Source organism: Myotis lucifugus, unplaced genomic scaffold (assembly GCF_000147115.1).
Source record: "Myotis lucifugus unplaced genomic scaffold, Myoluc2.0 scaffold_3, whole genome shotgun sequence".
Taxonomy (NCBI): Eukaryota; Metazoa; Chordata; class Mammalia; order Chiroptera; family Vespertilionidae; genus Myotis; species Myotis lucifugus.
This window is the reverse complement of record NW_005871051.1, coordinates 901,952-929,056: the sequence shown is the minus strand read 5'-3', so window position 1 is coordinate 929,056 and position 27,105 is coordinate 901,952.

The window sequence follows — 27,105 nt, the reverse complement described above, 5'->3', positions numbered from 1 at the left end:
TTACCCTGGAGGTGAGGTTCTTGTTTTCCCAGTGTGGCTACACACCTGGGCTTTCTGCCTGGGGATGTTATATACCTGGCCTATCCTTCCTGCTCTGCTCATGTCTGTCTAACCGCCTACCATACCTATATGTCCTTTGGGATATTGGCTATTTTGATTTATTTACAAACAAACAAACAAACAAAAAAAGATGCAGGAAAAACATTGAGCCTCCCCTCTAACTGCCTAAAAAGGAATTTAGATAGAGGACCTGCTCCAGGAAGGGAACGACCTATAACTTCACATAAACTAGTGTGTGATTGACAGGCAGGAACTTAGCAAGAGCCATTGATCAAAGTCCTCTCTGAGTCCCATTGTTAAATATGGCCCAGCAAACATTTGTTCACTGAACATTTCCTTTTTCATCTCCATGTGAATTGCCTTCCTATCCTTTGAAGTCCTAAACCACACCCACCCTGCCCACTTCTCCTTAGCTCAAGATGGCATATAAGTCTCAACTCCGCCCTAGCCGGTTTGGCTCAGTGGATAGAGCGTTGGCTTGTGGACTGAAGGGTCCCAAGTTTGATTCCTGTCAACGGTACATGCCTGGGTTGTGGGCTCAATCCCTAGTAGAGGGCATGCAGGAAGCAGCCAATCAATGATTCTCTCTCATCGTTAATGTTTCTGACTCTCTCTTCCTCTCCCTTCCTCTCTGAAATCAATAAAAATAAAAAAAGTCTCAACTACCCAATGTGTCCTCGGGTCTCATTCTTAGGGAACCCCGTACGTACCTATGTAATAAATCTGTGTATTTTCTTCCATTAATCTGCCTCGTGTTATTAGTTCAGCGGGAACTTAATGAGGTTGGAGGAAAAATTCTTTTTCTGCCCCCACACCAGGACAGAGATAAAGGAACAGCCATGAAACAGAAAATAAACAGTAAGAAATCAGAGCCCAAGATGATGAGATAAAGCCAATCTCCCTGGACATTCCCAGGGCAGGTAATGGTGTTTCCTTTAAGGTGTCAAACTGAGATTCTTAAGAGCAGCAGGTGGCATCTGGGTTGTATGTTGCGGGGCGGGACATGTCTTTGTCTTTGTGTATCACATCATGCCTCCACAGGTGCTAGTACAAACCTCCTAGGTGTCTGTGGAATCTATATATATAAAAGCCAAATGACCGGAACAACGGAACAACCGGAATGACTGGTCGCTATGACGGGCTGGTCGCTATGACGGGCACTGCAGCGGCTAACCGGCCCAATGGGGTCCCAATCGTTCCAACCTCCTGCGGCCCCTCCCCGCCCAGCCGAGCACCAGGCCTCTAGTAATTTATAATAGGGTGATAAAATCTCAGCACCTAACTGCCAAACAAAATCAGGGGTTTCCCAGGACCCTCAGGTCTGAAACTCAGGAGCTGCTTCATATGCAGGTGAACAGGTCATCATCCCTCGACTCTGGTTTCCAGGCTCCTGGCCAGAACGCTTTCTCTACCGGTCAGCCCAGGATTGAGATTCCTGCCATGAAGGACCTGGGATAGACTTAAGACTGAAGATTCAAGAACAGTGCCTTCATACCTGGCTCTCCCCCTCACACACAGAAAACCTTGGAAGAGGTTTTTCAAACACTCACTCTTAATCAATGTTACCTCATTTTTGGTATTTGAATTTGAAAACAGCAAAGACCCAGCTAGTAATTCTTTGGGTCTGAGTGGCATTTAAGGCAAGCTACCTTAATGTCAGAAGGAAAAAATAGATGGTACTTTTTAAATAGATGAATTTACTCTTACACAGAGTTCTCTCTGTCCTGGTGAGATGATGCCGGAAGAAAAGTGAGGTTTGGGGCACTGATTTACTGGGCACACACTCTGCCAGGCGCAGGAGACAATGATGTGGACAAGACAGAGGAAGCTCTGCCTCAGGGCGATCGCATTATCACGAGACAGAGGCCACGCAAAGGGAAGTTAAAATAACACACATGGCGGTGCCAGGCTCGGGGGCTAAGCATGTGATGAGAGCACATTGGCAGGGCCAGTTCAGACCCCCGGTCAGGCACAGCCATTAAGAGGAGCTACCATGTAACTGGAGACCTAAACAAGGAATAAGATTTGGCTCAAAAAAAAAAGCAGTGTGAGGGAAAGTGTTGTAGAAAGAGGGAAAGGCATGCCTTAGATCAAAATCCCAGATAAGCACAGGGTCAATCTCCAACAAAGCAAGAGCAACGGCCCTAGCCATTTTGCTTAGTGGTTAGAGCTTTGGCCCACAGACTGAAGGGTAGCGGGTTCGATTCCTGTCAAGGGCACATGCCTGGGGTGCAGGCTCGATCTTGGTCTGGAGGGGGTGGGTGCAGGAGACAACCAGTCGATGTCTCTCTCACATTGATGTTTCTTTCTCTTTTTCTCTCCTCCTCCTTTTCACTCTCTCTAAACAAAAACAAAACAAAAAAAAATCAATGGAAAAAATATCCTCATGTGAGGATTAAAAAAAAGCAAGAGCAATAAAATTTCACTTTTTTTCAATCGAATATTTCAGAAAAGATCAAAGTAGCAATTATTTTAAAAAAAACATATTTTGTTAGGCTTTCTTATTGTCTAAATGTACTTTACAACTAGAATTGTTTTTGTGTTGAATCTCAAATGTAGAGTAGACACAATCTGTTCAGTGTTTAGGGCCAGTGATATTACTTCCTGAATGCTAATTATGTCCCCGCTTTGTTCTGAGTGTTTTATGAGCATTGACTCATTTAAGCCTCACAAGAACCCTATCATCTCATTTTATAGATGGAGAAACTGAGGCAGAGAAGTTAAGGAACTCACTTGCGGTCATAACATTATTAGGCAAAGGCGGGATTTGAACCCAAATGGTCTGGTGCCAAAGTCTGTGTTCCTATCTGTGGATTTTGTGCCCATATGTTGGGGAAGTAAATAAATTCCCTCTGGCTTAAAAAAATTGTGTACTTAAAAAGATGAAACCAAAGAGGAAAATGAAAATGAGATCATGAAGAGCTTTATGAGCCATATCGAAGGTTTTAGCTTCTGCGTGAGAGGAATGAGGAGTCTTGGGAAGTTTTTAAGTGTGGAAATGACATCATCGGATTTGCTTGGTACCAAGGTCTCTCTGGCAGCGGTGCGAACACGGGAGGGAGGAGCAAGGCCTGAGCAGGGAGACAGAGGTGAGAGCAGCCGTCCAGGTGAGCAGGGTGAGCGCTGGGTCCGGGGTGGTCAGGGGAGCTGGAGACTGCACAGTCTGAGGGTAGGTTGGAGGCAGAATCAACAGAGCGTGGCGACTGACGGAGGGAGGGCTGGCGGAGAGCGAGAAGTTGAGGATGACGCCCGAGTTCTGAGTGAAGGTCCTGCAGGGCACACAGAAGGGGCGAGTTAGGGGACAAGACAGGAGTTCAGGCCTGGACACACTGGACTCAGGGGGCCTGACATTTATCTGGCAGGTCATGTCCAGGAGGCAGTTGGGTATGAGAATCTGAAGTTCAGAAGAGATGGCAATTAAAGCCGTAGGAGTAGATGAGATCTCTTCCCGCCCTTCTCTTCTCACCCCACCCTCCCCCGCCCCCAGCAAGTGTACTGTGTGAAATTAAAAGGAGGCGGGAAGAGAATCAAAATTTAAGAAATTGTCAGCCTAGAAGCCCAGAGGACGCCAGGACAAGATGTCAGCGTGGGGGAGCCCCAGAAGCAGCGTGTCCCGGAGCAGAGGACGGTCGGGCGGAAGGGGAGGGCTGCTGCTGAGAGGCCCCGGGCTCTGGAGGGCACGGGATGGAGCCACAGGACATGATCAGTGACTTTGGCGAGAGCTGCTTTCACACGAGCAGAGGGACAAGCCAGACAGCAGCCACGGAAGGGCGCACGGGAGGTGGAGCCGTGGAAAAAGGCTGTGACACCGGGAGGTGTGACCGGGAAGGGGAGGAAGAAATGGGGCATCGGAGCCCAGGGGCCGTGTCTGCGCCATCACTTCTGTAACTGCTCTTTTCCCCAAGACGTGAGGCTCAGGCCAAGGGGATGGAAAGGAGCAGAGAACCCAGAGTGCGGGCAAGGAGAGGTCCTGGGAGAGATTCCAGGTAGAGAGGGACCCTTCGGCCCAGGTGAGAGGTGTTCACTGAACAAGGAGGCCAGGGGACAGGTGGCTCTAGCGCCGGCTGCAGAGGTCTAGGTAAGCAAACCCCACCCTGAGCCTGGGGGTGTCTCCAGGTTACAGAATGGCCACCTGCGGCCAACCAGTGACACACAGCCAACCGGGCTGCGAACCACCGCTGGCGGGCCATGCCCTGCCTCTGCTCCCGGCTTCTCCCCAGCCAGGTCTCTCCCAGCTCTTGTCAGTGATGGTCTCTAACACTCCCGGCTTGGTACCGCCCCGTTCACATCGACTTTTGCTCGAATAAACTCTTAAAACGTTTACTCTGCCTCAGCCTATCTTCTAACAGAGAAAGGGAACAAGTGGGAAAGGCAGGCCTGGCCGGGGCCGAGCAAGAAGTGAAGGCTCTTTCCAAACAGCAGCTTCGATTTCCTTTGAAAACCGGGGCCAGGGTCGTCTCGTGAGAGGGGAGACAGAGGAGAGGTTTGGGGAGATGGTGCCTCCTCTTTGCCACCTTCACTGACCACTCGTTTGTGTGGGCAGCTCTGACCAGTCCCCAAAAACGCCAGTTCATCGCAGTACATCCTGTTGTGTTTGGGTTGTTGTTTTTCTCAAAGGGCGAGTTCAAATATTAAATATCATGGATGGAATTATGCTAGACAGACGGGGTTGTAGAAGTAGGTAACAACAAAGCCTGTGAAGAAAAATATTCAAAAGATTACCCTACTCGAAAGCTCCTTTATTAGCCGGAATGATGCGTAGGGTGGATTGCAACATTCCAGAGTCCTGGTTTTTGTCTGCTTCTACTCACATGAGACCCTGGGGATTCTGCAATATCTATCTGGATAATGCTCCCGCAAGCGAAACGTACCCAGCGCTAAATATTTTGACCTTGTAGTTTTTTGTTTCCCATATTTTTTCACAGGATTTTATGATTTTCAGAATCGAGTCAAATTCATATTTCAAATTTCTTCTTCATTTTTATTAAACTGTTAGCAAAAGCAGGACATCACGTTGCTAGACCCCACGTATTAAATTTTATTCAGAATCAACGGCTAAACCAAGCTCTTTTGAAGTATACGTACGCTCCCTCCTTCCTGAGAAACAAAAGTCATGCAGCTGCCTAGGTCTCCTCTGACAGAGCCTGGGGGTGTTCTGATGTCCGGTGGGAGCCACTGAATTCACCCTTGTCGCTTCCATTTCCTCTAGTCTGTCGGCCTGAATTGATGGCCATTTCCTCTAGTGTGTTCTTCCTGGGCACAAACCTTTTGGGATATGTGATATAAAATAACTTAAAAGACCAACTTAATCCTGTAGCTAGTTGAGAGCAATTCAATTTCTCCATGAACTCTTCCGTGCTTACCTAGTCTTCACAGAACATAATAAATCTCTTATAAACTAAACATCCCGTTTTGCTATGAAATCCTGAGCCCACACTGGAAAAAAAGGTTATCTTGAAAAATTCTCATAACTTAGATTGAATCGTGTCCAGATCTTCGAAGTGGTTTTCCAACTTCTTATTACACCAGGCAACAATGTACAAAGAAAACAAACAAGAGCATAATTCATCAGCGCGCACACATTTTCGTTGGACCCGATATTTTACCAGATATTCCGCCGCCCGCTCCCCCTGGCTGCCTTCCAGGAAGTGGCATTCTCATTTTTCTGGGAGTAATTGTAGCTCTGCTGGCTCGATGGTTTTTATTCTTCCGGGTGATTTGTTTTTAGTCCGTTTACACCACCCACAGGCCTCCTGTCTTCTCAAGGACCGGCCCGGGATGCTGAGAGGCGACACACATCTGGTACCTGTACAGGCAGCATCTGCATCCCCTGCCATAATTGGCATTTTGCTCTCCTGCGCCTCCTGCTTTGCATTTATACTGCGCCCTGAATCAAATGGCTCTGAGACCCGAATTCCTTCCTCTCGACAGCACTGCCATCCTGCCCGTATCTCAGGAAGCTCTGAAGAAATGTTCTTCAAATGGAGCCCGGGAATGGGGGGAAGGGAAGTTAGGTAAGCGAGGCGATAGAGCAACAAGCCTGAATAACACCTGGAGATGAAAACCCGGAGCCAAACGCCTTCCCGAAGATTCCCGAGCGCTAAGGATTAGCACCGCACACGCTGCCTCCCCCACCTCCTGCCGCTGGGGCTCGCCCTGGCCTGCAGGTCTTCACGGGGCATTAGCAGAAAGCAAACCTCTCCCTAGGACAGTAGGTACGTGGTCCTAGCTCCTAGGAAGTTCCCTTTACACCGAGTGGGGCAGGTGCTTAAGCACACCAGCTGGGGTTTTTAAAAGCAGGTTTCATACATGATGCCCTTGCAGTGACCTTGTCGTTAGCATATGCCTACGCTCCCATGTCCTCCCGTCTGTGGGCCTGAGTTGATGTCCATTTCCCGTGTTCTGCTATAGGAATCCTGCTCTGCCTCTGTCAGAGTCTGCTTCCTCTCCCTTCCATGTATCCTACGCTGGGGAATGGGACACAGGACACGAAAATTCCGTCCTGGTCTCTGGAGATGGGATGGGGCCACTTGCTTCCTTTCGGCATAGAAGCAAGTTCTTTCTTTGCTGATGTCGTGGGTCTAGTGCAGCTGTGGGCAAACTACGGCCCGCGGGCCGGATCCAGCCCATTTGAAATGAATAAAACTAAAAAAAAAAAAAGACTGTACCCTTTTATGTAATGATGTTTACTTTGAATTTATATTAGTTCACACAAACACTCCATCCATGCTTTTGTTCCAGCCCTCCGGTCCAGTTTAAGAACCCATTGTGGCCCTCGAGTCAAAAAGTTTGCCCACTCCTGGTGTAGTGAGAACCCAAAGTGCACCCTCCATCTCATTCGCGTTTCCAGGACGTGGGGCCGCTGCGATGCGTATTAGAAATTGTACTACGTTTATCGGATGATTCGCAGCTTACAGTTGAAAAGAAACAAGCTGTTCCAACATTATCTTCTCCCCACCAGGTTGAGACTGGACCCGTATCATGCACAAAATTTCCATTATGTTTTAGAGTTTGTTCTGAGCTTTCTGTTTATCCCTCTGCTCTGTTTATGAGCTGGTAGCTACTGCATGAGCTTTAGAGGTTCTCTAATGGGTTTAGTACCTGGTCGTGTTGGTCCCCCCTCAGGGTTCTTCTTTTTCAGAATTTTACTAGCTCTTCACATTCATTTTCCCGAGTATCCTTTTGCATCAACATGTTTGTTTAAAAAATATTCTGCTGGTCTTTCTATTGGCATGCCGATTTTTATTAGCATACTATCCTTGTTGATGATTACTATCCAAAACGAGATATGTCTTTCAATTTGTTCAGCAGTTTTTTTGATGCCTTTAATAACAGTGTCCTAAACTTTTAAAATATAAATCATGCACATACTTTACTAAATGTATTCCGAGGTATGTTGTTTTTAATGCTGCTTTTATATATGTGATTTTAAAAAATTATAATAGATCTTAGCACTGGTTGTTATTTGTGTATGGATGCTATTGATTTATAGGTATTACATTTTTACTGCATTGTCTTATTTAATATCTTACTGTTTTAGTATTCCTTTTTTAGTTTGTTCTCTTGCGTTCTTCAGGTATGCAATCATATTACCTCTAAATAGTAACTTTTTAACCATCTTTAATATGCTTATACCTCTGTTTTCCTTTTTTAGTCTAAATGCTGGATTATTACTTCCAGAATAAGGGTGAAGAAAAGTGGCAACAGTGGGAATTGACATCTCATTAAGATGGGTAGCCATCCAGAAAAAAAATTATATCCATAACTTATACCTTATACCAGGACAAATTCCAAATCAATCAAAATTTACATGTAAATAATTAAATCATAGGGGAAATTAATGGAGAATTTTTTATAAACTAGTTTCAAGGATTTCTTTCAAAATATTCAAAATCCAGAAGTCAGAAATAAAAAGATTCATAATTTTGCTTATAAAACAACAACAACAAAACAAAAGATTTCTACCTGCCAAAATAAAATGAAGACAAAACAAACTGATAACAAAAAATAGTATTTACAACTCATATAACAGAGGAAGAACTACATGAATCCATGAAATGTTCCTAAAAATTTATTTAAATAATTAAAAACCAATAACCCAAGAGGAAAAGGACACAAACAATACCTCACAGAAAGTGAAATAAAAATGGCTCATAGTCCTATGAAAAAATACTCAATCTCCCGCACAGTAAGAGAAATGCAAATGACAATGACACTATACTGCCCTTTCTCGCCTCTCAGCATGACTAACACTAAGAGCTTGAGAGCACACTATTCTAGCAAGCCTGCCGGGAAGAAAACAACCCACCTTCTCAGACTCCATTGGTAGGAATAGGACCTGCTGAAATCGTGCGGGCGGTAATTTGGCAATATCTGTCAATATCACAGATTCAAAAAACACCTGACACCATTCTTCTGCTTGTGGCTATTTATCCTATAGACATATTTTCCCATGTGCAAAATGAGTAACTTCCATGGCTATTCATTATAGCATTGTTTATAAGAACAAATGATTGGAAACATCCCTAATGTTTATCTGGGGGAGACCGGTTAAACAATTATCCATACAATAAACTATTATGCAGCTAGATAAAAGGAGGAGGAACCATTCAGCGTCCAAATCTGAAAGATCTTTGAAGATATTGTTAGATGAAAGCAAAAACTCAAACGTAGGCCACATGGTATATCCTTTCTATTTAAAAGAATAAAAGGGGGGAAAAACAAAGAATGTATACTTATGTTTGCTTGTGTATGCACAAACAAATTATGAAAGGGCACATAACTATTAACAGTGGTTACCAACCTGGCCGGTGTGCTCAGTGGTTAGAGTGTTGGCCTTGGCCCTGAAGGGTCTCAGGTTCGATTCCTGGTCAAGGGCACGTACCTGGGTTACAGGTTTGATACCCTCCCCAGTTGGGGCATGTGCTGGAGGCAACCAATTGATGCGATGTGTCTCTCTCACATTGATGTTCTCTCTCTCTCTCTTTTCCTCCCTTCTTCTCCCTCCCTTCCACTCTCTCTAAAATGCAATGGAAAAAAATATCCTAGGGTGAGGATTAACAAAAAAAGAAAAGTGGTTATTTATGGCAGTAAGTAAGAACTCAGCAAATTGGGGATAAGGATGGGAAGAAGATAGTTCACTAATACTTTATTCATTCGTCTATTTATTTATGTACTTAAGTTTTTCAACAAATTGATACTTTTTTAATAAAGTAAGGACTTCTCAGAAAGATGAGAACAGAAAAGTGGGTCAAAACTATTTTTTTCATCCCCGCTGAAAAATAAGCAAAGTGTGTCAAGGAATTTCTCCCAGAGCTGGCCCGGATAGAACAAGAGCGAAGCAAGCCATCAAGAGCGAACTGACGACCTCCCTCCCCTCCAGGTAAACACAGCGCACAACTCACCTAATGTCACAAGGGCCACTAATAAAATAGCCCATGTTAAGCCTCCTTGCAAATTAGAAATAAAAACCTTCCCGCCCTCCAGGACTCTGGCCCCAGCCTGGGCAAGTACACCTCTTCCTCTGGGTGGAAGCAGTCTGGCCCAGCTCACACAGCTCAGCAGCAACAATATGAATTTCGGCCCCCACTCAGCCAAGTGCCCCGCCCAGCCATGAAGAGTGGTAAGAAAGTGAGACAAGGGACACCTCCGCGGGGACCCCGTGCACCAATGAGTCAATGTCGTGGGAGCCAATGAGGTGAGGCAGAGGGAGGCAGGGATTTTGCTGACCCCATTTTCCTGTTAATGGGTTCCCCCACCCAATGTGATGGAATACTTTACTGAATTGAAGGGCAATTTTTCCTAAAGGAGAAAGAGAGGGAAGGAGAAAAGGAGGAAGAAATGGGAAGGAAGGAAAGAAGGAAGGAGGGAAGGAAGGAAGGAAGGAAGGAAGGAAGGAAGGAAGGAAGGAAGGAAGGAAGGAAGGAAGGAAGGAAGGAGGGAGGGAGGGAGGGAGGGAGGGAGGGAGGGAGGAAAGAAAGGAGGGAGGGAGGGAGAGAAGGAAGGGAGGGGGGAAGGAAAGAAAGGAGGGAGGGGAGGGAGAGAAGGAGGGAGGGAGGGAGGAATTATAGGAACAAAGGAACTCCTTGCCTTGGAGTAAGTTTGGTGCTTCAGGGAGAACATTCCAGGGCAGGAGCACCAGGCGGAGGAAATCGAAGGCGCAGAAAAGGGGGCACAGGCAAGGCAGCTCCTCACCAACTGCCAGCGCACCTGACTCGGAGACATCTTCCTGAAACAGAAAGGCCTTTGCTCAGATTGGCAGTCAGACAGACAGCAGGCACAGGACACGACGTGACGTACCGACACGCCACAGTAGGGAGAATCAGACACAGGACATGGGTCTGAAGGGCCTACTCCTTCGGGGACTGTCCGTGCCCCAAGTTCCCTCCACCCTCTCCATCTGACCGATAACCAAACATTAACAGGGATTTGTCTTCTCTCTTCTTATCATCACAAGACATAAAAGGAGGAATGAAAAATGTCAAGCTAAGCAGTAAACAGACCCAAGGAGAATGTGGCCTCTTAATATTCGTCCAAATAGATCAAAATAGACCTGCTCCTCTCGGAGATAAGCCCACACAAGCAGCACTCAGTCCTTTGGAAAGTTTGGCAAGAAAATAAAGATAACATGAGAAAGCTGGGAGAATCTGTTTTCGCAACGCTCTGTTCCATGACACACACAGCCAAGCGTTTTCGAGCATTGCTTTTATAATATTTAAAATGAAAGATAAGACGCAGGAAGATGTTTTTGACAGGGAGTGACTGCATCAGGGGGAAGTAAAGCAGGTATGGTGACTAATAATGCCTCGGTGGCATTTAAAACGTCGCCCTAAGCGGTAGAGAACCAAATTGGCCTGCAGAACATGAAACCTGGGATGCGAGGAGAGGCTGGACACACACTTCCAGAAATAAAAGGTAAATAAAAGGAAATGAAAAAGTCCGAGACAAAGGAGAGAAGAGCGAGCAGCAGAAATCTGACATCTGGAGAATTGATCTTCCTTGAGGAGGAAATAGAATACTCCAGTCCAAAGCCATTTGAGAAATAGAGCTTTAAGCTTCCAGCATGTCCCTCCAGCTGATTCTTGCTACAAGCTGAATTCTAGCTCAAATGTCCAGTTCATTGGTCCTCCTACCCAGATTGAGGGTTGTTTCCTTCAAATTCCTCAACTTACAAGGGAATAGGTGTATTTATTAGATTAAATAAGAAAGACATAGCATTCAAATATATGGCACTATTTTAGATATTGGCCAGTAATAATAATGATGACAATAATAACAACTTGGGTATATTGAATATTTTATTTGTGGCGGGGAACATGCAAAGCATTATCTCATTCCATAATCACCAACAAACCTATGAAGAAACTATTATTAAAACCATTTTACTGCTCATTCAGTCTGGCCCAGTGCTTGAGCATCAACCTACGAACCAGGAGGTCACAGTTCAATTCCTCGTCAGGGCATGTGCCTGGGTTTGATCCCCAGTAGGGAGCGTGCAGGAGGCAGCCGATGAACGATTCTCATCGTTAATGTTTCTATCTCTCTCTCCCTCTCCCTTCTTCTCTGAAATCAATGAAACACATTTAAAAACAATGATTTTACTGATTAGAAAAAAGAAGGTGACCTAGAATGAGTAACAAAGCAAAAAAAAAAAAATCAGACTTCTTCCCTGAAACATTAGACGCCAGATGAAAATAAAGGTCATCTGCCCCTCTATGATATCCTTCTCATGGAAGCTTCTGCAAACTCGTCATGCATATCAAAACCAATAACATCAAACAGGAAGTTGTCTATGCATACTAACTTCTTTACTTCCCACAGCTTCCATAGAGAGCAATGTGATTACTCTTTTACAAAAGAGGATGCTGAAGTACAAGGAACTTAATTCGTACCCTGCCTGAGGCCACATCTCTAGAGAGTAGCAGATGCTATGATTTGCACCCAGAGCACTTCAGCTCCAGAATCTGTACTTTGAGCCATTATGCTATTTGAAAACTCACAGATCACCTCAAAGAAAAGCTACTGTACCAATAATAGTTCTACAATCAGCCCATTTCACATAGCTCCTACTCATCTCTCAGGCGTTAGTTCAAATATTTGTCACTCCAGCCCTAGCTGGGTTGGCTCAATGGATGGAGCATCTGCGGACTGTAAGGTCCCTGGTTCGATTCTGGTCAAGGGCACATACATAGGCTGCTGGCTTGATCCCCAGTAGGGGGCGTGCAGGAGGCAGCCACTCAATGATTCTCTCTCTCTCTCTCTCTCTCATCATTGATGTTTCTATCCCTCTCTCCCTCTCCCTTCCTCTCTGAAATCAATAAAAATATTTTTTTAAATAAATGTCACTCCTTTAGGAAAATCTTCCCTGCAACCTCTTCCAAACCAGGCCCACCAGTCAGGATATAACTAGGAGATGAGAGCTGTCTAGGCATTTCACACAGAGGGGGTTGAACACAGGGGTCAGTTACGAAGGTGATGAAAAAGTTGTGAAAATAAATAGGCTACAAACTATAACCTCCGGCACAGGAGCAAATGTGTAGATCTTGTCCACTACTATAGTTCCATGACCCAGTGCAATACCTGGTACAGAGCTGGCGTTCAATACATATTTCAGAAATAATTGTTACGTGTTTGAAGGAATGAACTGATACCACACGATAAATCTGTAGCAGGAAGTATTCATCATGAATAGATTTAAAACAAGCAATAAATAACTTGCCTTCAAATGAAGATTCACAACGAGGCATCTTGCAGTTTGCAGCTTAGACTCATACCAAAGGAATTCTGTATTAATCATTAAAATGAATAATATCCAAACATTCCTGGACTTGACATAGGGGAGAACGCTTACAATTCTTCCTTGGCTTCCAAGCAAAGCAAATACCTTTTAAGTTGGCATTTCAAAATTTTCAGATTTTTACTATTCACTGCAAGATATGTGCATTCAACAGACAGAGAACAAAGAATCCAGACTGCATGAGGTCAGAGGACAAGATTGTTATAGGATTATTTCTGTAGCCAGGAGACTTGAATACTATAGAGTCCAATTTAACTGCCCCTCTTCCTGCTGGCCCCTTATTTGAGTCTCACTCTTTCCTTTCCCTTTTTCAGAGAGAAAAATATTTAAAATATCTGAACCAAATCAAGATGACTCAAACCAAGCACACAGTGCTACGGAGGGCTCCCAATTTTCTTTCATCTCACTCCACAGAGCCAAGAGCCAAAGAAGAAGATAAGACGTCAGGAGAAATAATAGGCATCATGTTAAGTGCCAACTTCTTTTTAAAAGTCTCCTTTGCCACCAAGATTAACCTCTTCCTCAGGCAAAAATCTGAACCAGGCAAATGCTTACATGCTTTTGTGTGAAATTTCTGGAAAAGCTGGGCTTACATTAGGCAGTAGATTTATTCATCATTATAGTATAGGAAAATCAGAAGAAAAGCTTGATTCTATTCATTTACTTATCAGCTTTTCAAAATAATGAATTTGGATCCACAGACTCCTCCAAAGATAATCTTGGAATTTTTCTTTCTTATTATTTTAGTGTCTCTGTAATATATTTCATATGTTTTAATCCACAGAAAGGATTGTTTTTATTTGTGCAGGAACGAGTTCATCTTTAGGGTCAACCTGCTCACGTTGGCACCTGAGTGCTTTGAAATGGTCTCAGTCGTCGTTGTCAGTGACTTCGCTTTCAAGTACGACAAGATCTCCGTGCTCATCTTGTGCAGTCCCCGTCCCTGACCCGGAATCAGCCTCTTCTCCAAGAAGCGATGGTTCAAATGTATTGAGAACTAAGAGCTGGTGGTGCTCATTTGCTGCTCGCATTGGTCTTTGTTCCAGGCCTTTACAAGACACAAGGGTAGGAAACATGTGATTTGAGACGAGGATAAGATATATCATGTGTCCATCTGCACTGATATCTCCAACTCAAGTTCAGGACCAGGGGGTTTTTATGTCTTGCGTTGTGAATTGGCAGTATAGGCCCGCCATCAGAAGAAGCCTGGTTATGGAACAACTGGACGTCTTCTTTCTTTAGAAAAGGGGGGAAGAAGACAAATGGGGGCAGAAAGACAGATGAGAATTTTTTTTGATAAGAAGAGAATTGAAACACATCTGTTAGAACGGCTATATTAAAAAATAAAGAGAAAATAACAAGTCTTGGTAAGGAGGTGGGAACATTGGAACTGGAACCCTGTGTGCTGTTGATGAGAATGGAAAAGGGAATTACTATCTGATCCAGCAATTCCACTTTGGGGCATGAGGGACTACTACATATGGCAGGACTCACTTAGACAAGAAGCATTCTTTTATTCTTATTTTTTTCAATGACAGTTTGCATTCAATATTATTTTGTATTTGTTTTAGGTGGGCAGCATAGTGGTTAAACAATCATATTTTACCAAGTGTTCCCCCTGATATTTCCAGTACCAAACTGGTACCATCCATAGTTATTACAATGTTTTTGACCATATTTCCTATGTCGTACTTTACATCACTGTGACTACTTTGCCACTACCAATCTGTACTTCTCAATCCCTTCACCTTTCTCACCCAGTCATCCAACCCCCGCCCTCTGGCAACCTCAGTCTGTCCTCTGTATCTATCGGTCTATTTCTGTTTTGTTTGTTCATTTATATTGTTCTTTAGATTCCACATGTAAGTGAAATCATGTGTTCTTTGTCGTTCTCTGAGTGACTTATTTCAACCAGCATAATACCCTCCAGATCCATCCATACTTCATAAATGGTGAGAGTTCATTATTTGTTTATGGTTAAATAATATCCCATTGAATGTACATACCATAGTTTTTTATCCACTCATGTATTGATGGGCACGTAAGTTGCTACCATAGCTTGGCTATTGTGAACAACACTGCAACAAACATAGGGGTGCATATATTCTTTCGGATGAGTGTCTTGGGTTTCTTCAGATATATACCCAGAAGTGGATTCACCAGGTCCTAAGGCAGCTCCACTGTTAATGACAGTTCCCTGTTAATCCTCCATACTGTTCTCCACAGTGGCTGGACCATCTGCTCTCCCACCAACAGTGCACAAGGGGCTCCTCTTCACATCCTGGCCAGCACTTGTCAGTGGATTTACTGGTGACGGCCATTCTGACAGGTGTGAGGTGGTACCTCATTGTGGCTTTCATTTGCGTTTCTCTGATGATCAGTGATGCTGAGCATCTTCTGTATGTCTATTGGCCATCTGCATGTCAAGAGGCATTCTTTTTTGAAATTGAGGATGCTATGTGAGCAATTATATAAAACAGGTGAGTGCTTAGCCATGTCTAAATCAACATTGTAGTCCATTAATGTTTACATGCAATGAATGAATGGCTGAGAATACAAAGCTCTTTGTAAGTGCAGGTAATTTAATACCAATATACACACAGGAATAAATATTGTCCCACACTTAATTCGTGCAAAATGTGACATTATGCAATGCACTGAAATAATTTTGCACCAGAATATATATGAAAAGTAAGTCACTGAAACAACGTTCAGATTCTAAGATAAATATCAAGAATTCTAGAAAATTCTAAAACAACCAAAACATGCTTGACTTGTACAAACATAGATCCAGTCCAGCACCTAGGAAAAAATTAGATTGTGCATTCCCTGTTATTGCTTGTTCTGGAGTTTGAATGATGCTGCACTTTTCTAATTATTTGCTCCTCCACAGAGACATCTGATCAGCCGGTAAAATCCAAGTTGTTTAATGGCCTCTGTATATATAAAGGCTCTGGCTGGAGAAACTCATGTTCCAAAAGTACATCTCTTCTCTAATTGTGGTTTATTTGAAAATGACTTCATGGTCTGAGTTAAAAGGAGCCCTAAATGCCAATTCTTCATTCAAACCAATCTTCCCAAGAAAAACTCCTTGAGAGAAGAGAGGAATGAAGGAGAAGGCAGCCTTTCTCGCATAGAACACGCTTGGGAAGGGCTCATGGAATGAACAGTGTCCGGATCCACCTCGGGCCCTGCTGCCACCACATTTCAGAGAATTCTGCTGGGGCAGCTCAGGCAAACCGGTAAGGAGGACCTGACAGGAGTTTGTTTCAGGGATGGAGAACTTTCCAGAGAAATGCATCCTAACAAAGTAAAAACGACCCCCCAACAATGGCTTGGTTGCTGAAGAGAGGACCCAGGCCCTGGCCCTCACCTCTTTCCATTCCCTCCGTCCGGGGCCCGTCTGTCACCCAGCAGGAAAGAGGTTCCGGGTAAAACCCCGCTGTCCTATTCATCAAACCCCACCCTGACAGAGGCCCCAGCACACTGCAGCCCATCCCTAACACGTCCCAACGCCGTGTGGGAGAGAGGCCGCATTCTCCATTGTCACGGACCATCCTGCCATTTGGCCACTGAGCGGGCTCTGCCTCATCCCGTGTGCCCGTCGGGGGCTGCAGGGCTGATGGAGAGCAGAGCAGCCACAAGGCCTGTGGGCATCTCGCGGGCACACATGGGAATCCTTGTAATTACCATTTCAGGGGGCGCAGCAGGGGCTGAGTAGGTGACAGGGAGGGCCTGTAAAATTTGGTACATGATGAAAATGTGGTTCCATTGTGCCTACAGACCAGTGAGTTTGAGTCTGCTCAAAGAACAAATAAATGAATAAGACGTAGTCACTTTGTTTATTTGTTTTCACTTATTTTTTAATCCCCACCCAAGGATATGTTTTTATTGATTTTTTTTTTTTTAAGAGAGAGAGAGAAACATTGATGAGAGAGAGAAAAACATTGACCATTTGCCTCCCATATAGGCCTCTATCAGATATGTGCCCTGACTGGGAATCAAACCCACAACCTCTTTGGTGCACAGGACAACGCTCCAACCAACTGAGCCACCCGGCCATGGCAATCCCAGTCACTTGAAAACACCTTTCCCTTCACAAGATTTTTTTTTTAATATATTTTATTGATTTTTTACAGAGAGAAAGGGAGAGGGATAGAGAGTCAGAAACATCGATGAGAGAGAAACATCGACCAGCTGCCTCCTGCACACTCTCTACTGGGGATGTGCCCGCAACCAAGGTACATGCCCTTGACTGGAATCGAACCTGGGATCCTTGAGTCCGCAGGCCGACGCTCTATCCACTGAGCCACACCGGTTAGGGCCCTTCACAAGATTTGGCTTCAATCAAAATGAGAAGACTGCGATGTCTCCGGAGGCTGCGATGCATCAAGACCAAGGATAGCGATGGGAATTATCTGGGTTGATCCCGCACAACCGTCTGTGACGGTTATAATTTTTTCCCTTGAATTCATGGCTGCAGTAAATCAATCCAAGTAACTCCTAAGCTCCTTAAAGATGTGCTTGATTTTTAAAATATTCATTATGGGTAGTTTCTTTCAACCGTTTTAATGTCATCTTGTCCCATCATGTCTGATAAGCAAGAAAAATTAACTCGGGTGGACAGCCTCCTCCCGGAGACGCAGAGCGATTGAATTATCTCAAGATGCTTCTAAACACCCGCCTTTAAGTGATACCTGATCGGCAAAAAGCAGGCATTGCCTCCGACAGGCCGCGTCACATCCCCTCCGCTCCGCTTTGTGCTACACCCAATGTCAGCTGACGGGGACAGCAGCGCGTACTCCAAATGGAATGAAAGCCACCGTCCAGGCCGAGTCTCCCTTTTATGCCATCCATTAGGCAAAATCTAAGGGCACGGAACGAAAGGTTACTTTCAGAAGCCATTGTTTGAAATCAGCCAGGCTTCCCTGAACGCTTCCATAAAATGTACCTCTGTTCTCTGGGCCTTCACTCTGTCATTTATTACAGTGAAAGCCAATTTAAGAGAGAAATTCTATGCCATTTCCCTAATCAACTTGCACTTATGCGGACTGTCCCTTCATTCCACAATATCGCTTTTGGCTGGGAATCAGAGATCTTTGAGTATCCTGGCGTTGGAGAGGGCCTGGGAGACACACCGGCCAGGCCGCTCACTGTGCTGACGAGGAGCAGAGCCAGTGTGGAGAAAGGCTGGTCTGCAGCCCTGTTGCTCACAGTGACAAAGCTCCCGCAGGAACCCGCAGCCCTTGCATTCAGTGCCTGCGGCTCACACCACGCGCGGAAAGCTGTGCGGGGAAATGCGGGCAGAGGGCACCTGGGGTTTGTTGGCAACAGTGTAGACAGCAGACAATTGGGCCTAGCGCGCGCGGATGCTTTCTCTTCCTTCCTCGTCACACTTCAGCGGATTAGAGAGTTTGCTATTTATGTCCAATGGTCAAGAAGCAAAATCCCGTGAACCTGGTAAAAATGCTGTGTGATAGGCCAAGAGTGAAATACGTGGGAAGCCCAGAAAGAGCCCCAAGAGAACAAGGGGAGAGCGGGGCATCGGAGAGGAGAGGGCAGTGGGCAGTGATCACCACCAGCTGCTGCTCCCATGCCCAGAGGAGAAGGCCAAGGAGCAGGGCCAGGAGCTTGGCCCAGGTGACCGGGAAGCCACCGTTTACCAGGCCCTCTCTCAGCCGCCTTTCCCACAAGCAGCTGCTAACCGGAGCCTCCGTGGCTTCCTCTCAACGGTCCTCCCAATAGATAACCCTTACGCCCTATTTCTCAGTTCAAGTTAGGTTGTGAGGGATGCTAGGGGGAGGAGGGACGGAGTGGAGGCATATTCTAGACCAGGGGTGGGCAAACTTTTTGACTCGAGGGCCACAACGGGTTCTTAAACTGGACCAGAGGCCGGAACAAAAGCATGGATGGAGTGTTTGTGTGAACTAATATAAATTCAAAGTAAACATCATTACAGAAAAGGGTACGGTCTTTTTTTTTTAGTTTTATTCATTTCAAACAGGCCAGATCCGGCCCGCGGGCCGTAGTTTGCCCACGGCTGTTCTAGACAGTTCTTCTAAAAGCCGGCTGTGCTGTGGAGGGTGGGAGGCCTGCATGGATGATTGCAGGAAAACCGCAACCTCTCCTCCCACCTGGCACCGAGCCCCACAGGAGCCAGCACTGCTTGGTGCTGAGGACTTCCATTGTATGTGCACAGGTCGCCCTCACTGAACTGTGCGCATGGCACCTGCCCTGTTGTTCTCGTTACCACGTTCAACCACATGCAGTGTTGTCCTTGCCACCGGACTCTCTGAGCTCAGCGACGGCGGCACTCACTCCCAGCCCCCTTCCCTCTCCAAATGGACAGAAATCATTTGCTGAACGATATACCGTCCCTTCTGGAGAGTGGCGGGCTGCTCGCATCTTTCCCATCGCCTCTGCTCCCTCAGGGGCTGTCACACAGCCATGTGTGTCTCCGCAGGAGCGAGACAGGGGTGACTAGACTGAGCATCCGGCCAGTGCTTGCTGAGGCTTTTCCTCCACATCTGGCCCAGCAGCTCTCTGCCCCGCTGCCCCTCCGCCCTTCCTGGCCCGAGAAGCCTTCTGCTAACCGGGGACAGAGGTGAAAGGGGACTGGGACGAGCAGGCTGTCCTGTTGCTGTCCGTGGCCCTTCCCCTGCCACTCCAGCACCGAGCACTGACGACAACTCCAAAAGCCTCTTGCCCTCTGACATTTTCCCAAAGTCTCTGTTCCTTCTGAGCCTTCACTCTTCTGAGTCTCTTCTTGAAGGTTCTTGCGTGTGTTTCACGTTTGTACCGAGTCATTCACACCTTCCTTCCTGGAGCACAGCCTCTTTAACCCAAGTGGTTGGTCCTCAGCCAGCGTGGAGCCTCCAGCGACCCGGCCTCCTGACTTCTGCGCGAGGAAGGGGTGTTCTGGAAGGATGCGTCCAGACCTGCGCTTTTAGAGCTGCCTCGCCTCCTAGGCTCTGGCTGTGCGGTCCTGACGCAGACGGGAGCATCGCCCTTCCCAGGAACAGAAGGTGGTGAGAGATGAGACCAACGTGTAAGACGGGGTAAGGCTTGTGGCATGGTAACCTCCAGCCTGTTAACAGCAGCCTCAGTAACCATGAGAATGACACCATAGCCTCTCCTCTCCTCTCCTCTCCTCTCCTCTCCTCTCCTCTCCTCTCCTCTCTTCTCCTCTGCGGAACCCTCAGGACCACCTCACAGCCTGGAAGGGAAAAGAGGAGGACAGCCCGGCCAGCATGGCTCAGTGGTTGAGCGTCAACCTGTGAACCAGGAGGTCACGGTTCAATTCCCGGTCAGGGCACATACCTGGTTACAGGTTTGATCCCCAGTGTGGGGTGTGCAGGAGGCAGCTGATCCATGATTCTCTATCATCATTGATGTCTGTCTCTCTCTCTCTCCCTTCCTCTCTGAAATCAATAAAAATACATTTTTTAAAAAACAAGAGAAGGACAGAGGTCTCAGGACTCATAGGAATAATCATTGTTAACATTTCTGATTGAAGCCGAAGGAGGAACACCAGTGGCTGAAGTGAGATTTGCTTTCGTCTACAGGGGTCTGAGTGGCCAATAGCCCCGTGTGGGAACCTAATCAGAGGCCGGATGGTCAAGGCCAATTTGCCATGCGCATGTGCAAAGGCAATGACACAGCAGTCTTATTGTGGGCAACTCCAGGCGTACCTTTCCACAACCCAAACGCTGATGTCACTGTTTGGCAAGACGCCTCTTTTGTCTGAGTTGGTATAAAGATGGTTGCTGACCAGCGGTGCGCGGCTGCTTCGTGGGGCCACTGTGAAGAACTGCTTTGTCTGATGTCTCCTTGTTAGCAACAGCCACTTGGTCTGCAATGAAGTCTCTCCTATCTGCCTGTGACTTTCCATGTCTTCATCCACTACCTGGCATCCACGCAGGGCCAGCTCCTGGCAGGGGAACCGAGGCCCAACACCCATCACCACAAACAGCACAGCAGCCTCTAAGGGTGAGTTTTCACGCCTCAGCAACTAAAGCAGCTAATCCTGCAGGGATGCGAGGCTCCTGCATTTTCACATCGGCCATTCGCAGGGCGCCCGCGCACTGAAGTCTGCCGCACTCCCAGCCCAGTTGACGCAATGCCTCATTGTGGATGCTGAGAGGCGGAGGGAGGGACAGTGTCCTAAAGACTCTGCCCACCTGCGAGTCACACCTTCTGTCACCAGGCAACACGTGGCCTCCGTTCACTGACTCACCACCACGGCCATCGCGGAGGTGCCAGGGGAGACAGGTGTGCCTGCTGCTCCTGCTGGCATCGTGGTGCCCCAGACGCTGTCAGAGTCCAGGACTGAGCACCCCGGGCCTTCTCCGTCCCGCCCTCGCCTCCTCCTCCCCAGAGCCCGCTTCCTGCCTGCACATCGGAGGGCTTCGTGCGCTCCAGGGAGGCCCAGACCCGGTGCTTGTCCTCCAGCGGCCACCACTCCGGGCCCAGCCCGGCACCGCCGAGAAGGTGTGAGCTCCTTGGAGGCTCCGCTCCCTCCGGCCTCTGTGGCCAAGTTCCTCAGAGCAAGACCATGAGCTTGGGTTCAGTTGTCAGACTTTGCCATCATCTGCCCACTAGTTGCCTCTGCAACATTCATAACTCCAGTCCTTGGAGGGGGGGAGGGAGCAGGCTGTGCCAATTGGCAGTGTGCTTTTTACAAATGAAACCAGCCTGGCCGGCGTGGCTCAGTAGTTGAGCATCAACCTTTGCACTAGGAGGTCACGGTTCGATTCCCGATCAGGGCACCTTCCTGGGTTGTGGACTCCATCCCCAATATGGACAGTGCAGGAGGTAGCCGATCCATGATTCTCTCTCATCATGGATGTTTCTATCTCTCTCTCCCTCTCCTTTCCTCTCTGACATCAATAAAAATTTATTTTAAAAATAATAATAAAGATGAAACCACCAAAAGGTAGACAAATGCTCCAACATGGCCGCGATCTTGGCTGTTTGGAGAACACAGCAAGACAAATAGCCTGGCCGGGAGAAATGACAGCATCATGTGCTGCAGGAAATATGACAAATGACAGGCCAGGCATCCGCTGGCTCCTGACAGTCGGCAGACAGAGCCGTGGGGGACCCAGAGTTGGAACCACCCACCTCTTCCCCTCATCTCTGTCCGCCTCCCTGGAACCTGGGCCGTAAGGCGCCCTGGCGGACCTTGCAAAGCCTCTGGCTTTATTCGTTTTAATTAAGGAATGCAGGTGTTGCCGCAGAGAAGGCAAAACTCCGTGTGTGAGAAAGAAAACGGACGAGGCCTCGCGTCCCTTCCTTAGTGAAAGGCAGCGCTGCACTTGCAAAGACTGAGCAGCAGAGGCGACCCCGGGGTAACTGAGAACAATGATGGCGCTTCTTGCCACGGAAGAACGAATCGTCTGTGTCTCCCGCTCTGCATGGATTCAACAAGGAGCCCTACACTGGATGTAAGTCCCGCTGTTGTCACAAGAGCGGTAGCACTGAAGTCCCTCATGTCATTGTGGGGAGCGCCGATCTGTGCTTCTCCTGGGGAACCTAAGTCCTCCGCCGGGTGGCCAGCTCCCGGCTCGCACCTCTGATGAGAGGAGCCTAATGAGCCCTGATGTCAAACTCGCCCCAATTAGCCCGGCTGCTCCGCGGGAAAAGTGTGCTGTGAGCGTCTCATCCAGGAACTTGACAGTTTGCAGTTGAAGATCTCCTGCTAGAAAAATCTGATTTTTACACAAGTGTCTTTCTAAGCACAGCTGCTCCTGCTGGGGATTCTCTCCTTAGCCCAGGAGCCGGGGACCATCGGGAGGCGGGAGAAGGCTGTTTCGGGGGTGACAGCTGCTCGCAGAGCTCCCCGGAATAGGAGCCGTCCCCAGGTACCTTTTCCGGCCTGGGGTCGAGGCAGCCGAGCAGCTCAGCGGACTTCCTGACTGTGGGCATGTTGTCTTTTGCATGACTGTTTCTTGCGGCACTGATTGAAACAAAGCAAAATGACACCACCAAGAGCGAGATCCGTCCGCCCTCCTCACACACAAAACACCGAACCCAGTGGCCATCGGGGCGGACGGCGGGAGGGGAGAAGCTGCAGGCTGAGGGTGCTCGGCCACTGGTCCTCATCCCGGGGCCACACCGTGATGGGTACTGGGACGCCAAGCCCACCCCTCGGTGACGGTACTCACCAGCTGTGCATGGAGCACCCGCTATGCACAGAGCCACCAACCAGTCCATGGGGTTGGAGGGTGAGGACAGACCGCACGTGGCCCGCGCCCAGAGCTGCTGGCGTGGAGGGGAACCCTCCCACTGCGGACCCAGAGCCGACGCTGGGCCGAGGGCACGGTCAGTGCTGGGGGCGGGCACGTTGAGGGCAGAGCCAGGGCCTTCCCGGAGGACACGGGCTTGAAGAAAGAAAGACTCGTGTAAACAAGAAGGAACGCGTACCATCGGCAACAGCATGGAGGGACCTGGGGAGCATCACGCTAAGCGAAATAAGCCAGGCAGAGAAACACAAGGATCACATGCTCTCACTCACCGTGGAATCTAATGAACAACATAAACTGATGAATAAAAAATAGACCCAGAGACACAGAAGCAGCGAACAGGCTGTCAAACCTCCGAGGGAAGGCAGGGGAGGGTGGGCTGAGGGGAGAAGGGGAAGAGATCAACCAAAGAACTCTTATGCGTATCTGCATAACCCATGGACACAGACAATGCGGAAGGGGGAGGGGTCTGGGGGGGCGGGGGGGCTGGGAGAGGTCAATGGGGGGCAAGGGGGACATATCAATAAAGAATTAATAATAATAATAATAATAATAATAATAATAAATTTAAAAATTTTTAAAAAGGAAAGACTTGAACTTGCTGATGGGGTAGTGGAAGGGCAGCCCAGGCGGAGGAGGAAACGTGAAACTGCAGGAGCAGGAAGGCGAGAGGGGCTCTGAGCCAGCACAGCGAGGGAAGGAGCGACACGCCAGGTGTGCCACCAGCACGGGAGCGCCTGCTCACCGGCATTACCTGCGCGGGCCTCTCCGTGTGCTGGCACCTGTCAGGTGACTGCCTGGCAGGAGGGAGCAAACCCCCCTGGCACAGGTAGGTCCGGCGGGAAATAGAGACTGAGAAACTCTAACATGCCTCTGCTTGGAGGGCAGGGCTCCGAGGGTGTGTGGGGGGATCGCTCTGATAAGATAACTCTGGAGCAGAAGCCTGAGTGAAGGGAGGGTCTGCATTGGGAGCCATCATCCAGGCGGAGACCCAGGGGCAAGACATGTCTAGTGTGGCGTGTAGTTGAGGACGGAGAAGGCCAGGCTGGCTGGGCGATGGTGAAGGGGACAGGAGGTGACGTCAGAGATGGCACAGGTGTGGGTGGTGGTCGGCTGCATCCTCGGGCTGGTCGGCAGAGTTAGGCCTTGAGGTTTTCCTCTGGGTGGCATGAGAGGACACTGCAGGGTTTGAGCTAAGGAGTGACATGGCCCATCTTACATTTTGGGATGAGTACATGGCTGCTGGGTGGATAGATGGGGGGTAGGGATGGAATTCAAGAGCCCACTGGGCGGGGTGATGGTGGCAGGGATGAGGGGTTCATTGTGAAGGTGAACGTAGTCAGGGAAGAAGAGGCTGGAAACAGCATTTATCGGGAGCTTCTCCGTAGCCTCCATTGGCCCAGTTTCTCCCTCCTCAATTACAAAAGGGTAGCCACACAGTTCAAGTTCATGTTGACCCTGGCGGATCGTCACAGCATTCACACGGACCAACAGTAAAATTAGCTGGGACTCCTCAGAGGTCCCGGCTACAGCGTCAGCCTCTCCAAGGGGAACGAGGAATGAATTGCACTAATCTGACCGATAGCACTAATGTCACAATGGACTGTCTCACCCAGGCTTGGGGACTCCAGCTCTTGCCAGTCACAGCTCAGATGGTCCCAGGTTAGTCAAAAGCGCATTGCGCTCCGCCCCTCCTCTGGCGAAGGTGCGCCACCGAGGCAGTAACGCGGCCCTCCTGTCGACCAGTATCTTCTTCCCGGTCAGTGCAGAGGAAGCTTCCTCCAAGATGACCGGTGATGACCTGCGTGGGAGCAGGGGCTGTCCGGCGACGGGCCGCCGAGAAGGGGCCTCAGTGACAGATGGCCTGTCCTCTCCGTGGCTGGTGCTGCCCAAAGATCTGTTTGCTCCACATCCTCCCGCGTGACTTTAGGGAGAGAGCTCTGCACACTGAGTCCCTGCCCGCTCTCCCTGCCCCCCACCCCCCAGGGCACACTCTGCCTTCTATTTCCCCCCATCTGCTATCACAGCCTCCTGTCATTATGAACACAAGTGATCATGTCAAGGGAGAGGTGCTGGCTTGATGCTTGGGCATCTCAACAGTCTCGTGATTGATAAGCTGTTCAAACCACCAGGTGAGAACCGCTGCCGCAGACCAGGAGACCACGTTTCCAAACGCCACAGGCAGCCTCGAGGTCGGTTTCCTCCTCTGACCCAAAAATAAAAAATAAAAAGCGAAGGAAAAGAACTCCTCCCCACACCCCCCGCCGGCATCATGCGACGAGGAATGCCAGGCGATGTGTCAGCCATGACAATGCAGGTCAAGCCACTGTGTGTTGTTATGAGAGTGATGAGTGATCGTCCATCCCTGCAAGTGCTTTTCTCCACCAGGAAAAACAGCTCTGTCTCCGATTATCCTCCCAGAGCAATGGTGTGCGAGGATTTTTTTCCCATCACCAAGTGACGGCCCGTCTCAGAATAAGGATGACTATTCTCTCTTGGTAGGCGACATTGTTGTTGCTTTGCATAAAAAAAAAAAAAAAACAAACAAACAGGAATTATGCAGATAATTCCACACTCAAAACCACTTTAAATGATTGTCAAGCTTTAATGTACACACAAATCACCAGAAGACCTTGCTAAAGACTAGATTCTGGTTTAGAGAGCCTGGGTTTGGCCTAAGACAAACTCCTAGGTAAGAGTCACCGCCAACCGCCTCTTCAAGACATTGAAGAGTATCTCCAGAATTATATTCTGTATTTCTCTGTATTTTGTTTTGCTTTCTAGAATATTCCAGTTTCTACTAGATTTGGGTCTTGATCGGGACCTTTGCGCTTCTGTGCCTGGGCGTTCTGATGGAAATAGTTGAATATCTCTACTTAACAGTTATGGTTGGTCATGGATGACTGTCCGGGGTGTCAGCTGGTTCTGTATGGCTCCTGACCTGCCTTTTATAGTTAATATGCAAGTCACTGTGCTGATAAGTTGAAGTGGGGGAATTTTCTAAACCCTTGAGATAGTAATTAAGTCCTTTAGAAATGCAGTAAGCAAGAGTCAGGTGGTTTAAGGAATACTGGATTTCTTTGGAAAATATTAAAGCTATATCACCTTTCTAAAGGGCAACATTAAAACTGGTAGTTCACTTGCTGCTTTGTAGAGCAACAGCTATGAGAAATCTTGGAAGAAAACATAGAATAAAAAGAATTTTATTTTACATTTTGCTTCAGATCCTGTCATTTCGAAGGAAGCCTTTGAATGATAGGTTGATTGTGATAATTTCCTGCATTCCACTTAACATCACCTGGAGCAAATCAAGAGAAAACGGAATCTCTTGCTCTGACATTTGGGTGTGAAGCAAAAACAACACCTTTATATTTTAAACTTCACTGTTTCTGAACGTGAGAGGCTGGGAGGCTGAGAGTTGGAAAGTTCTGCTTCATCCATGCCCACAGGAAGGGAGCACAGCGCCTGGCTCGCAGATCAGTGCGGATCGGACCTGCTAAGTGGCCGCTCTCTATGAAACCTTTCTGCAGTGGCATCTGTTGGCCAAGCCAAAGCGTGTCCTGCAGCTCACTGTGCAGATAAACACCCTCTGAAGTCTGCGGTTGAAAGTATTTCCTTTCCCTAAAACCCACGCCAATTTTAAGGTTGTCAGTTTATTTTCCAATTGCAGAGTTGGGATGGCATTTGAGCCTGCAGGAGGATATATTGCTCAATTGTCATTTAACCATAGATTAAATGTCTGCATAAAAAGGAATGCATTTTACAATTTTCAAATTGATGAAAGTTTTATGGGGAGATGTAATGAGGATGGGGATGTATTTCATGCAGGAGGAAGTGCTGTCTGGCGCTGAATACCACAGACAAGGACTTAAGAGTCTAGGATTACAGAGGTGGCACCAGAAGAGATGCCTTCAGGCATGGGTGCTCCACGGTAGGTCAAAAGAGCATCCACCAATCACAAATGTTCGCTGCTCCCCTTGGAACCTCAAAGACTCTGAGGTTCCA